At 33.6% G+C, this 14,851-nt stretch overlaps 1 pseudogene; it reads right to left on the bottom strand.

Annotated features, from left to right (window-relative positions):
• Nucleotides 1–5,127: 5,127 nt before the first annotated feature.
• On the bottom strand, nucleotides 5,128–7,589 carry LOC141705576 (exocyst complex component EXO70A1-like; annotated as a pseudogene).
• Nucleotides 7,590–14,851: the final 7,262 nt, after the last annotated feature.

Below are 14,851 nucleotides of genomic sequence, written 5' to 3'. Positions count from 1 at the left end.
TTCTCATCAATCAATTCTGAAGGCCAGTTGAAGCTACGCAAAACTTCAACTTTTCATTCGTAACCACCTTAGTCAACATATCTGCAAGATTCTTTGAACCAAGGATTTTCTTCAAGGACAAAGTACCATTACTTATCAACTCTCTTGTAAAGTGATATCTCAGCTGAATATGATTCGTCCTAGCATGAAACACGGGATTCTTCGCAAGATGAATAGCACTCTGACTGTCGCTATACAAAGCACTGTCCGCCTGTTTCTTTCCCAACTCATCAAGAAAATTCTTCAACCAAATCATCTCCTTGCTAGCTTCAGAGATAGCCATATATTCTGCTTCTGTGGTTGAAAGAACAACACTTTTTTGAAGTCGAGACATCCAACTAACTGCGGTGCCACCCAAAGTGAAAATATAACCCGTTGTACTTTTTCTTGTGTCCAAACATCCACCCAAACCTGCATCAGAGAACCCTTCCAAGATAACATCTTTCTTACTGAAATATAGTGCAACCTTGGATGTGCCTTTCAAGTAGCGTAACAACCACTTGACTGCTTCCCAATGCTCTCTTCCTGGATTAGACATAAATCTGCTAACAACTCCCACTGCATGAGCAATGTCTGGCCTTGTACACACCATAGCATACATTAAACTGCCAACTGCAGATGCATAAGGAACTTTAGCCATATCTTTCTTGCCTTCATCCGTTTTAGGTGATTGTTTCTTTGTGAGATTAAAGTGACTCACCAACGGTGTACTACTAGTCTTTGCATCCTGGACACTGAATTTCTGTAACAATTTCTCAACATACTTCTCTTGAGATAATTTTAAAGTACCTTCAGTTCTATCCCTTATGATGCTCATACCAAGTATTTGTTTTGCTGCACCCATATCCTTCATCTCAAACTCCTCAGACATGGCTGATTTCCACTGAACTGAATCATTCACTTGTACCGCCTCTGAATAACACTGAGGCTCCCCATCCTCGGTCAATAACATATAATATGCTGAAGGAAAATATCTTTGTGGTGGCCTCACAATTCTGCTAGATTTTCTTACCTCAGTCCGTGGAGTTACTGGAACCCTGTCATCAACATACTCCGAACTCCCACTATTTCCTGCAAGATCTGTTTCTGTAATATCTTCAAGCACTGCTTCCTCTTTCTCAGGTTATTCCTTTGTAAACTCAGAATCGACTACAAGCTTATCCTTATACACTGCATTCTCATTAAAAGTAACATCTCTACTTCTAATGACCTTCTTAGTCAGTTCATCCCAAAAACGGTAACCCATATCATCTGAGCCATAACCAATGAAGATACACTTCTTTGCTTTCGGATCAAGCTTATCCCTATCGGAATCTTTAACACGCACATAAGAAACACAACCAAAAACTCGCAAGTGTGAAAGATTTACCTCTTTTTCCTGCCACTCTTCTTCAGGAATCTTGAACCCCAAAGGACTTGAAGGTCCTCTATTAATGAGATACGCAGCTGTGCTAACTGCATCAGCCCAAAACATCTTTGGCAACCCTGCATGTAATCTCATACTCTTGGCCCTCTCATTCAAGGTTCTATTCATGCGCTCTGCAACACCATTCTGTTGTGGTGTCTCTGGAATAGTTTTAATCATTCTAATCCCAAATTTTGCGCAATAACTTTTAAACTCATCACTACTGTATTCACCTCCATTATCTGACATCAAACTCTTCACTTTTAAACCGATCTGATTTTCAACTTCAGTCTTCCACTTCTTGAAAGTAGCAAACACATCTGATTTATTCTTCAAAAAATAAACCCATACCTTTCTAGTGGAATCATCAATGAAAGTGGCATAGTAGCGAGATCCACCCAACGACGCAACTATTTTTGGACCATATACATCTGTATGAACTAGCTCTAACTTCTTAGCTTTGGGGGTCCTCCCTGATTTTGCAAAAGTAACACGTTTCTGCTTTCCAAGAACACATGGCTCACAGAATCCAACTTCCACATTCTTCAACTCTGGAATCTTCCCCTTCGAAGTTAACAGCTTCATACCTTTTTCACTCATATGACCAAGCCTTTTGTGCCACAAAGTTGAAGACTCAATCTCATCAGGAACTGCATTTACTTCATAGCTAGATTGTTCAATAATGTATAAAGTCCCCTTTTTCTCTCCACGAGCAATGACTAGATTCCCCTTTATAACCTTCCACTGTCCATCTCCAAAAGTAACTCGATACCCTTTCTTATCTAACTGACCCACAGATAAAAACATCTTCTTCAGTCCAAGAATGTACCTTACATCTTTCAACGTCCAGCTAGTTCCAAAAGAGGTTCTGATATTAATATCTCCCATGCCCGCAATATCCAAAGTCTCATCATCAGCAAGACGAACTTTACCAAAATTTCCAACTCTGAAATTTAACATTAAATCCTTGCAAGGGGTAGCATGGAATGATGCACCAGAATCCATAACCCATGATTCAACCGAACATTCAACACAACAAATCAAAGCATCGTCATCCTCCACTTCTTCAACTACGTTAGCTGAATTATCCTCTTTACTCTATCCTTTTGGAGCCGCGGGAGCCGTGCACTGATTCCTGAAGTGACCCTTCTTCTGACAATTCCAACAAACAATATCCTTGCGATCTTTGGATTGTCCTCTCTTCTGTGACTTCGATCTGCTACGCCCCTTATTCTGCCCCTTTTCGAACTTTCTGCCTCTACTCTCAGCACTCAACAAGGAACCTGACGACTCTCCTGAGTTTCTCCTACGAATATCTTCTCCAAGAATCGAATCTCGAACTCCATCAAAAGTCATCTTACCGCTTCCAGATGAATTACTTATAACAGTGACAAATCCCGACCAACTGTCTGGTAATGAGGATGCCAACAACAAGGCTTGTACTTCATCATCGAATTTAATATCCACCGATGCCAATCTTGCTAGGATGGAATTAAATTCGTTCACATGATCAGCAACACAATCGCCTTCATTCAATCTAGTGGCAACTAACAAGCGAATCAAATACACCTTATTTGAAGCAGACGACTTCTCATACATGTTTGACAAAGCCTTGATCAAACCATAAGTTATCGTTTCCTTGACGATATTGTAAGCAACGTTCTTCGCCAAAGTCAACCTGACAACCCCCAGAGCCTGCCTGTCCAAAAGCTTCCAGTCTTTATCCTTCATTGCAGTTGGTTTCTTCTCTTCCAGCGGTTCATGTAGTTTTTTCTGATACAAATAATCCTCAATTTGCATCTTCCAAAACCCATAATCTTTGTCATCAAATTTGTCGATCTTTACCTTCCCGTCTTCTGCCATCGCTCCCACTCGCCTGAAAGCCTAGGCTCTGATACCAGTTGTTGAGTATACAACAACGAAAGCAAAACCCAAAGCGAATAAATAAGAACAAGAAAATAAACGACAATCACACAAGATAAAGATTTACGTGGTTCGGAAATTCCTACTCCACAAGCCGCACTAATTTTGTATTGATCTCTCACAATTTGTTGTGTTATGATTTTACAATTACATGAGTATTTATAAGAGAAGAAACTAGGCCTAAATCAAAATTACAGTCCAAATCTGAAAAGTAGACTAATCCATAAACTAATCTGAATCTGAATAGTCTATTTTCATGGGCGTAATTAATAGACTCCACAAAACCCAACAACTCACCCAAAAGATGGCAACTTGCGTTATGAGACATTTGATGATTATGAAGACTTAAAAATTGCTATTGGGAATGGGTTTGCAGTTGGAAAAAACGCAATTGGATTGGGTAGTTCTACTGAAGCAAGAACACTAGAAGTTGACGAAGTGAGTGACTTGCGAATTGACGACTTGAATTTTAATGTTGATAGCGAGGGGTTTGTGCTTGAACAAAACGGCTCATCGCCAATGGGTTCTCCTGAAGTTTTTGAGGTGCCCAAAAAAAAGCTCCCAACAAAAAGAGGTAGAGCCGAGTACAAGGAAAGTTCTAACTCAAGTGGAAACCCTCCTAAAAATGATCTTTTAGTGCAACTTGATAAACTTATAACAACTTTTAAAGGAGTTTATCAATTATTGGAAAAAAGGGGATCAAGAAAGAACATATACCGCATGAGATGCTATTAAGGAGGTTCCAAATATAGATGAAGAAAACCATTTAGAAGTGTTGAACTTGCTCGACACCAAACCAAAGAAAGACTGTTTCATGAAAATGACTCTCGAAGAACGAGCAAAATGGATTCACATCATGATGAGTAAAAAATAAGAATTAGTGAATTTTCAATGTTACAAGTACTGAGAATAAATTTTTGAGTGATATTTATTGTTCAAAACTTTTATTTGATTGGTTGTATGACTTTCTATTTGTTGATCACAAGTTGTTTTAATAAAAATATTACTATTTGTTGCTATTAGTAAGATAAAGTCCTGAATCTAATCGATTTCACTAATTATTATTGCAGTTTAGCAAGAATTTTTTCAGTTGTGTAGCTAAATCGTTCTCTCTGGGTAAGTATTTCTCTCCCGCTAATTTATGTCTAATCGATATTTGCTGGTTAAGTATTTATGCAAATTAAAGGCTGCTAGATTAATAATATATTAGTTTCTTGAATTTAAACACTTCATATTAGTAATAATTCTGCAGATTAGGCCTTAACTCTGTTATAATTTGAAGTTATGAGCTCGTATTATATGCTGGAATATTTATGTACATCTCTTGTCTTTCAGCTTCAGGTTTACCTATCATATCATATAACCTCTGCAATTGTAAAGTATGATAATTATTTAGCAAATGAGCTTGCTATCAGGTTTCTCGAACTGCTTCGACTTGTATCGAGTTCTCTTATTCTGGAACCATATCGAAATAGAGGCCTGTTATCCGCATGCAGTATCTCAGAGGTGTACAAGTAACCTATTAGGTCTGCTAATACTATAATACCATTATGATTAGAAGCGACGTCCTCGTGAAAATAATGTCGTACAATTTAGAAAATATAGAAAAGTCTATGTACAATGTTACTTATCCACCAATCCAACAAATATATACACACCAAGTTGTTTCTGTCTTCCATTCTACCAACTTGGATTTGTTTGATGTCAATATGTTGTTAATAAACAATATATATATAAGAATCAAATGAATTAGGCAGCAGCAGAAGAAGTTGTTAGAAAGTGGTTGGTGACAACATTCTTGATTTTACCAATCAGGTGCCTGGATTTAGTAGAATTGCTATGCTTCTTTGCCAGCTTGGGCTGAAATAAGGAGCACAACATATTCTCCAAACTCTCTTTGCTGTTCTCCTCTTCATCGAATCACGTACTTCAACCACCTCTCTCCCACCAGCTGAGAACAAGACTTGCATACCCTCTTCCTGATCAGTTAAAAGAGGAGCCAGTTTTCCCCAACTCTCTCTCACAAATACAGACACATAATGTTCCACACACTCCTTCTGTCCTCTCAACCATATATCCCCCATCACATCACCAATCTCTGTGCCCTTCAAGTTATTGCACAAATACCGGTGGCTGTTCATCAGGAAAATGTAGGAAAATGTTGAACTCGAGTGGCTTGAGTCTTTGTATATCCTTCCCCATGCCTGTATATTAAGCTCGAGTGACTCAACTTGAGTTTGAAGTTCCCAGAAGATATACAAGCTTCATTGATCACCTTCTTGATGAGATCTCTTATCCGAGTTCGGATCTCCACACAGGTTTGCCCACCAAAGAGTCTGTTAAAATCTACCTGTAAATTGTTAAGAGATGCAAAAATGTCCAACAGTTTTAGGAGCTTGATTGCTTCTTTCTTTCCTTTGGTAATAGCGTTCGCAAATTTGATGAAGCTCTGCAATAGTCCACATCTCACTATGATCTTAGCAAAACATTCATTTGAAAAATCTGATCCAACTACTTCTTTGTCAAATACAACATTGCGGGCTCTATATTCGAACTCCAGTAGATGCTTCACAGCATATTCCAAATCATCACTCCATTTCTCAATGCAGCTCTCTATGCTTTGGAGACTATCAAATTCAGATACTAAGGTTTCCCCGAGGTAATCGAAATCAAGTGCCTGTACTGTTTCTTGGAAGTTGAAGGTCCGAACCTCTATGTAGATATATATACATTTGTCAAGTCGATTATTAGCAGTCAACCTCTCCAAAATAAGTTGCAACTTCTCAACGACAGGGAGGGGATAAGCTAACACTGAAACTTGATTATATTCACAACTCCATCTTTCATACTTTCTAAAGTTTATTACTCTAACAGATTATATACTTTCTAAGAATATGTATTAAACTCAATAATGGTGTAACCTAGAAGCTAGAATATATTTAACGCAGGCTGAACATTCTTTTCAGCAATGTCCTTCATTGGTATAACAAGTATATCTACCCACCAATCTCCTGAAATACCTGTTTCAGACTCCTTTGCAATGGACTTAATAATTTTGTTTATAGCTGTTGCAATAAACTTCACTGGCAAGGAGAAAGATATTCTAATTCTGTATAAGGTGGATCATTCATCCGCCATTCGCCATTTCATTACAGCACCAGCAATGACTTTCATCTGCATAGATCAAGTGTTTGCATCTGCATAAATATGTATTACTCTCTGTTTACTCTCTGTTGAGGTTTAATCTCTGTTTTTTTAATTAGTGCAGGTTTAACAAAATGGATAATGCGATAGTGCTGGAAAATAAAATAGAAGAAGAAGAATTCGAAGAAGAAATTGACAATCAATTTTATGAAACGGTTAAGTATTTATTGCGGATTTGCTAATCATCGTCAATTTTTATCTGCAATTCGTAAAGTAAGATATCATCTAAAAGAGTTTGGTGGCGGAGGTCGTCACCCAAGAAATGCAAATGAGCTATTTAATCTCCGTCATTCCTCGTTGAGTAATGTAATCGAGAGAATTTTTGGTGTCTTCAAATCTCGATTTACGATATTTAAAGTTGCACCTCCATTTTCATTTCAAGTACTAGCAGAGTTGGTATTATATTAGCTTGTGCTGGTTTACATAATTTTTTCGAAAAGAATGTCGCAATGATGAATTTCCCATTGAAGTAGTAGATGACCAATCTTCAGACATGGAGGAAGCGGATAATTTTGAATCAAATATGCCAAGCCAACAATAGCAAAGGACTAAAACAAATACTTGGAGAGTTACCATCGCTAATTCTATGTGGGAAAATAGGCCTCGTAATCCGGTAAACGATGAATATGAAGAAGACCAATATGATGAGAGTGAGGAATATAACGGATATTGAGTGACGAGTTACACTTTTTTTTGTTAGTTGATGAGTTGGACTTGTCATTTGAATCTTGTTATTTATTTTGAACTACAACATTTCTATTAGTTGATATATAAATTATTAATTAAAAAAATATTAGTAAAACAATCCAATAAAATCTGTGAGATTTTATTCAATCCATTAAAATCATTCCATCAAAATCCACCAAAATCTGCATAGAATTAAAAAAATCAACATCCAAATCTATGTGGAATTTAAACAATCCATGGATTTTCAAAATCCATTAAAATCCATAGATTATTAACAATCCATTAAAATCTCAAATGAATACACCCCCTTAGTATTACCTCCCTCCTCCATTTTTTTTACATTTTTCACATGCTTCAAATATATTTTAAGAAACAATAAAATATAGTCTTGATTTTTTTTAATATAAAAATTTGAACATTATATATTTATTTAGAAGAAAAAAGAATTTTTAAAAAAATTATACAACTATATTTAATGAAAATATTATAGTACGTGATGAGTTCTTGTCCCCTATTATAAAAAATTGAACGAGACGGAAGGAGTAATAAGTTTATGAAAATATATTCTCGTAATTTAATTGATTTTTAGGGTCACCGTTAATTGTGGGTTAAGTGGTCGTAGTGTCCTAAAGGTTATGGGCATGTTTGTGGTTTTTTAAAAAGTGTAACTTATAACTTAAAGTTGAAAAGTGATATATAAGTAATATGAATATCATAACTTATAAGTTATTTAGGCGTTTGGATAATTTTACTTATAAACTATTTATGAGTTGTTGAAGTATTTGGTAAATCATAACTTATAAGCTATAATATTTTTTTAAAAAGTTAAATTTTAATATAATAATTGAATACGTTAATATAAAATTCAAAATGACAAAATTAAAACACAGATATATAGAAAATCACGACTCAACCACTGCACTAACGACTCTTTCTTGATAATATATAACATACTACTTTATATTTTTTCAACATTAAAAAAGGGTGTCACCTATCATATTGTTACAATGATATAAATTAATTTCTTTTAATTAAATATTTTTTAAAGTATCTCAATTAAATCCGAACCTGAAATCTTAAAAAACATGACAGATTGGAATAAAATTCTAAAAATAATTCATAAACCATACATTTCACCTAAATTCTCAACATATTTTAGCGCTAATGGGTTTGTCTAGTATGTGCTAATGGGCACATCAATATCAATATATTCTTAATGTTTACTAGCACTAGGATTTACAAATTACTTTAATACCCTTCATTATTTTACTTTACTAAATCATTTGCTTGCCCTTTTTGGTCATGAAAAATTCAGCTGGATTATCCATAATAACCATATTGACCCAATTGCAACCCATAGGTTCGGCTGATTTCAATATGGCAGTATAAAAATACTATACTTAATCGGATACTACATCCACTATCCATGGATCCGGGTAACCCAACTTACTATCCAACAAATTTGACGTGCAACCAACATGGTAACTACCATGACAAGAAAGTTGATAACATCAATGACACCTTATTCTTCAAACAAATAGGGAATGCAGCATCAATCTTGCTGATCACAATTATTCTCTACTTTTATAAAACAAAATTTACCAATTAATTATTTAATATATTTGATTTTTTTAACATTAATTTTATATCCTTAAAAACTAATATCCTCAGCATACTACTCCATATATATTACGTTTAACATTTTTATTGAGATTTAATATCCTCAACAATAATTTGGTAGCGATTAATATATTATATGAATCAATAAGAGTAAATAGTCATATAAATTATTTATTAGCAAATTACACCCTGCAAAAATATAGATATAGTTCTAATTGATTTTTTTTATGATTTACAAAATCAATAATCCATATAATATCATACATGTCCATAATTCATGCTATAATTGATTCTTTTATGATTAGAAAATCACTAATTTATTATTTGAATCATGGAAACAATTATTAAGTGCTGATTTTTCTATACATACATCAATTCCTCCCACTAATTATGTCTCAGTCACATATATAAACCATGTTCATCCTTTCACACAAAATCACATCTTCCTACTAACAATTAGCAACCACTACACAAACGTAATAATACTCAACTATTTCTAATTTTCTATTTTCTCATGGTTTTTTATGTATCTATCATGTAGTTAAAAGTTGAATTGATTCGAACTAATGCGCTGAATATACGATTTTCCAGATTTTTAGCAACAATGTCCGATCAACTATCTTCTCTCGACCTCTCTAGAACTACCTGGAAAATTAAAGCAAGAGTAACTCGAATGTGGCCTTCGGTTCCAAATTCTTCTACCGCAAGCGATGTCATCAAGAAATATAACCTCATTCTGCTGGATGATAGTGTAAAATCTATATTTTTTTAACTTATAATAGTTACATAAATTATATTTAAACATCAATTTGTTTATAAAATGTTTGTTATGTTTAACCACTTCTTCACCATTATTTGTTTATGTAGGATTATCATGTACATGATTACATATATCCAGATTACTGGAAAAATGTATTATGATAAGATAGTGGAGGGTGGCGTATACGTGTTTTCTATTTTTTACACCAAAAAAGCTCTTGGAACACTATAACATGTTTCCTCTAGGTTAAAAATTAATGTCTCACATACGACAAGTGTAGATCCTGTTGATGATGATGTTATGATATCTACCCACAAATTTGAATTTGTGGATCTGAGTGAATTATTTGTTGTTGCACAAGCAAACGGTGGTACAGAATTTCTAGAATTTGCAACAGGTTTTGAGGACACAATCCTTTTTTTAAATTTTCAAGTAATTTTTTTCCACGAAAAGTGTCTAACGTCAAGATTGATTGTAGATGTTATGGGAGTATTAAAGAGTTTTGAGGAGCTTTCCAAGATTGGTACTAAATTTGGTCAAAGGGACATTGTCCATTTTGGATTACTGATGGAAGGTATTAATTTTCTTGGTTCTTTCTGATTATTGTTTGTGTACATATATTTAATATTACTTTCCATATTGTATGTTTACTATTATTTCATCTATTATTTTATTCTAGGCATTCCTCCAAAGTTACCGTGTAGGGTAATCTTGCAATTGCAATTGATGCATGTTATAAAGAGATTCCAAAAGAAGAGCGAGTGATTGTCATATTGACCACTACCAAACTTAAGATTTTTTATAATTAGTTAATTTTTAATGAACTAAACTCTTTATTAATAAAACTATAAAAAATATTGCAGCAATGAAGCATAATTTTCAAATTTTCTTGGTTGCAGCCTCTGTTCAGATTAGCACTATACCTGCTTCCAAAATTTATCTAAACCTGGACCATGATGCCGTTTTTGAGATGAGACAGAGGTTCACATTTGAGTAATTATTGCTATTTAATATGTATTTATTCTCTATACCAAAATTATTTCATGTACTTCATTTCTCGAATTAGACTCCGTGAAGAAGGTTGTGTTCCTTCGAGAAAAGCTATATCATCATCAACTGAATCCAAAGGGTCAATTTCTCATACTATTCATACTATCACGCTAAAAGAACTTAGTGAGAAAACTGCAACTGATTTTTTGAAGGTATTAATTAATTATTTTCTTTACACAGTTTTACTAACTACATATGTATTGAAATTTGAGTTTATTTTTTTTCTACTGCCTCCAAACAATTTTATTCATCATATGTTAATCATTTTTTAGATGATTTTTCTATACAAAGTAAAATTAATAATGTGGAGGAGAGTATCGGCTGATGGTACCGTAGATGCAGCAAAATGGATTGCTCTGGAGAAGTCACAAAACTGGAAGGAAAATATAAATGCTCCACATGCAATTAAAACAATCATGTTCCTCAAAAAAGGTTGTATAATTATAAACTAAACCAGTTTATAGTTATATGAAACTTCAAAAAATCACATAAGTTCTTAATCATTTTTTTAATGTTTAGGTTCAAGATTTTCTACTTGCTGAAGACTCTACAGAAACGTTTAATTTCGTCATCTATGACTGTACTGTAAAATGACTGGTGGGTAAAATAGTAACAATACTTATTGCCGAGGGTTTCAAGGTGTGCCAATTTATTATTATGGTATCTTTGTTTTAAATTCAACTTTTAATTTCTATTTTGTAATAAATTTATTTGTCAGAATCAATTATTTTTTAGGATTCAGGAACATATCCTCCACATATTAAGGGTATTGCAGGGAAAGAGATTACACTCTGAATTCAGCTCAATGATGATAACATAATCCTCAATAGTTCAATTTACTATGCAATTGATGCTTATGATACTAATGGCTCCACATCTTCCATATCTGCAAATATGGTGGCCTCTGAAATTTCAAACTCAGTAAATGTAAGTCTTATGTTAATGCTCAGATTTCATCATATGATCCTTAAACTATTTATTTTTTGTATCTCATATCATTCACAATTGATAATTCAGTGACTATATTTTTTATAGTCTGATATGGTAGAAATTACGGACCATGGACATACTCCAGGATCCGCTAGGTCTACCAGCAAGAAAATAAAATTGGTAAGCAGTTTGTTATTATTTTACCACATATAAAAGTGATAACCTTGACACTTTTCCGATATATAGTTCAGTGATAAACCTGAATTCTAATTACAACCATTTGTTTCTTTTTTTTAGGAGAGGTAAATGTCCATTTTCGCCTGGATCTTTGTTCCGAATGCATAGGGTGATCATGGCATTTCCAGTTTTTTATCATTTTAGTCATACCAATCCATTTTTATTATTATTGCCCAGACACTTTTAAGTGTAATGTTTCCATATTTTGCATTTTTGCTTTAAAACAAAATCAAGAGATTCGACAAATTTAATGACTATTAGTGTAATGACTCTTTTGTTTCAGGGGTTTTATATGGTCGGAGTGTCAAAGTTTATACATATTATATTTAATGGTTGCCGGGTAAAAAATTTTAACTAAGGATTTCTCCCATTGGACAGGCTCTTATAAGTTATAATCATATGTACTTTAACTTTGGATGTCTCACTTTGGGAAGATTAGTCATACGAGTTCACTCATCTATCAACGTAATTATCAAATTTGATATAAATTAATGATCTAATATAATGATCAAGTAATAGTTTTAACCTATATATTTGATGATCTTAATATAACCATGATTATCAAGTAAGTGTCTACTTAGACACTACTGGAAATATGTGCAATCAACACCAAAGAATAGATGTTGGATATTCTACTGGAACATATACTGTACTATTAGATTACTAAAAATTGATAAAAACAAAACTCTGCTATAGTAAAAGCAAAGGAGACAACAACCAGAATGAGCTAATTTATTCCAAAACCAACTTAACCAAAATAAAAGATTGTACAATTTTGTGCATCAACCATATTCTACAAAAGCCAAAAATTTAAAGATTAGATTAAAACAAGTGCTTATGGTTGGTATGTTTCTGTAAGTTAACGAACACTGAAACACTACAAATAAGTTAAGAACTAACAACAAGTGATTTTTACACAGGAGTAAACTCTTTTTCTTTTCTTTTTTAAGAATATTAGGATCTCTTTCATTTACAGAATTTGTGGAGCACTTAATACACTTCAAGTAAAACTATAATCTGACATCTTGCAAGAAGGTTCTTCGAAAAAATCATTAGCTCAATATTAGTATATTTACCTGATGGTTATCCATTTTCGAACACTTGCAAAGTATGGCCAGCTAACATTATAGTAAGAATATGATCTTTTCCATGCTTGAGGAACCATTCATTAGATGTTATATTCACGAGTGAGAAAACAAAGTAAGATCATAAAATTAGTTTAAAACAGATGTTTCAAAAGACACGATAATGATTAATATTAGTAGACAATAATACTTACTCTGTAAGGTACCACAAATAATATGAGGAATCTATGGTGAGATTTAATTTCTCATACAACCCCCATTTTTCTAGAGTATCACCCTCATCAGCAGTTGGAGCTTCTTTGGTGAAAGATTGTCAGTGGAAACCTGCACTAACAGGGAGCATCTTCATATGAGCACCGTGGAAACCTAACTATAAATATTATTATTTGGGATGATATTAGCTGAAGGATTGCTAAACAATATTTATATTTTTGGGTTTATAACCTTTAAATATAAGGACAGAACGACAGAAATCATTTTTCATAATGTTTGTCATTACAAATCATAAATGATACAGACATAGTTAACATTTAAACAAAAGGAATATCGGCTTGGATTGTTTCTCAGATACATATAATCGAATAAATATAACAATGATTATTTTTATTTTAATTACTGTAGGAAGTACAATCAAACTAATCATCTGACCATGTGGAATATGACAGATTTCTGGAGTGGATACATGGACCTTGGCCCACCATCCAAAATTTACCCGCAACAATGAATTATGTACCTTATCAATTCGTCGACACCTTTATAGAATTACAAGCAACTATTATTTAAGTAATCTACATTTGTATATCACTTCTCCTATTACAGAGTTCTTATTTATCTATATACCATTTATTGCATAAATAGAAAAATTGTTCAAGGATGTTGGGAAGATCCTCAAGGATTTCACCATTATTATTTTCCTGATGTCAGTTTTTTACATGAATTAGAGAACAGACTAATTACGTTAGAGCTTGGTTACAACCAAGCTCAACAGCGAGAGAAACATGAGAAGCTATTTACAAGTTTAAACGAAGACCAACTTTAGGCATATACTTTTATGCTCAGCAGTGTCGCAAATAATGCCGGTGGCGTGTTTTTTATATATGCTTCAAGTGGTCGTGGGAAGACATTTATCTGGAAAACACTCTGTTGCAGACTACGTAGTTTAGGTTATAATGTGATTCACGTGGCCTACTCTGGAATTACAACTACGTTTCTCCCAGGAGGCAAAACCACTCATTGCAGATTCCACATTCCGCTAAAACTTGACATGTGCTTGGTTACATGTATTAAACATGGCTTAAAGATTGGAGATTTAATTAACAAACCAAGAAGTAATGAAGAATAGAAAGAATGATGCATAGGATAATTATGAGGGAAATAGTTGACAAGTCATAGTGATAATATGATGTGATTTAGCAGTCTGAAATCTTGGAAAAATGTAGTTTAACAGTTAACAAAATTGCATAAGGACAAGCGTACATTACTTTAAAAACTATAAGGAGGACTGCTGAAAAATATTCAGAATCAAAATAGTAAACTGCAACTAAGTAGTAGCAAAATCAGGCCAAAATGGTAAAAAAACAGAGCATAAACAAGGATTACCAAATACTACTCAACAACTACTATATCAAAAGTTACTTCATCTGCCCGCAAACTAAGAACAACTACATCGTTAAATTTCAGTCCATTTTCCCGCACAAATTTGTTCCATCCGGCCGAGAACCTTCTCTTTCCATTCGTCACGTTAATTCCAGTGTTCTAAATTTGCCCAAATCTTCTACGATAGGATACAGGGTCCCATCAATGTACTGCAAAATTATTGTTTCCAATTCATAATTTTGGGTATTTAAGAATCTTCCACTATTGTCCACATTAAAAATAATAAATTGAAAACTTACCAATCTGTTACAGTGT

The sequence above is a fragment of the Apium graveolens genome, unplaced genomic scaffold, assembly GCF_009905375.1.
Source record: "Apium graveolens cultivar Ventura unplaced genomic scaffold, ASM990537v1 ctg906, whole genome shotgun sequence".
Taxonomy (NCBI): Eukaryota; Viridiplantae; Streptophyta; class Magnoliopsida; order Apiales; family Apiaceae; genus Apium; species Apium graveolens.
This window is presented reverse-complemented; position numbering and strand designations above follow the sequence as displayed.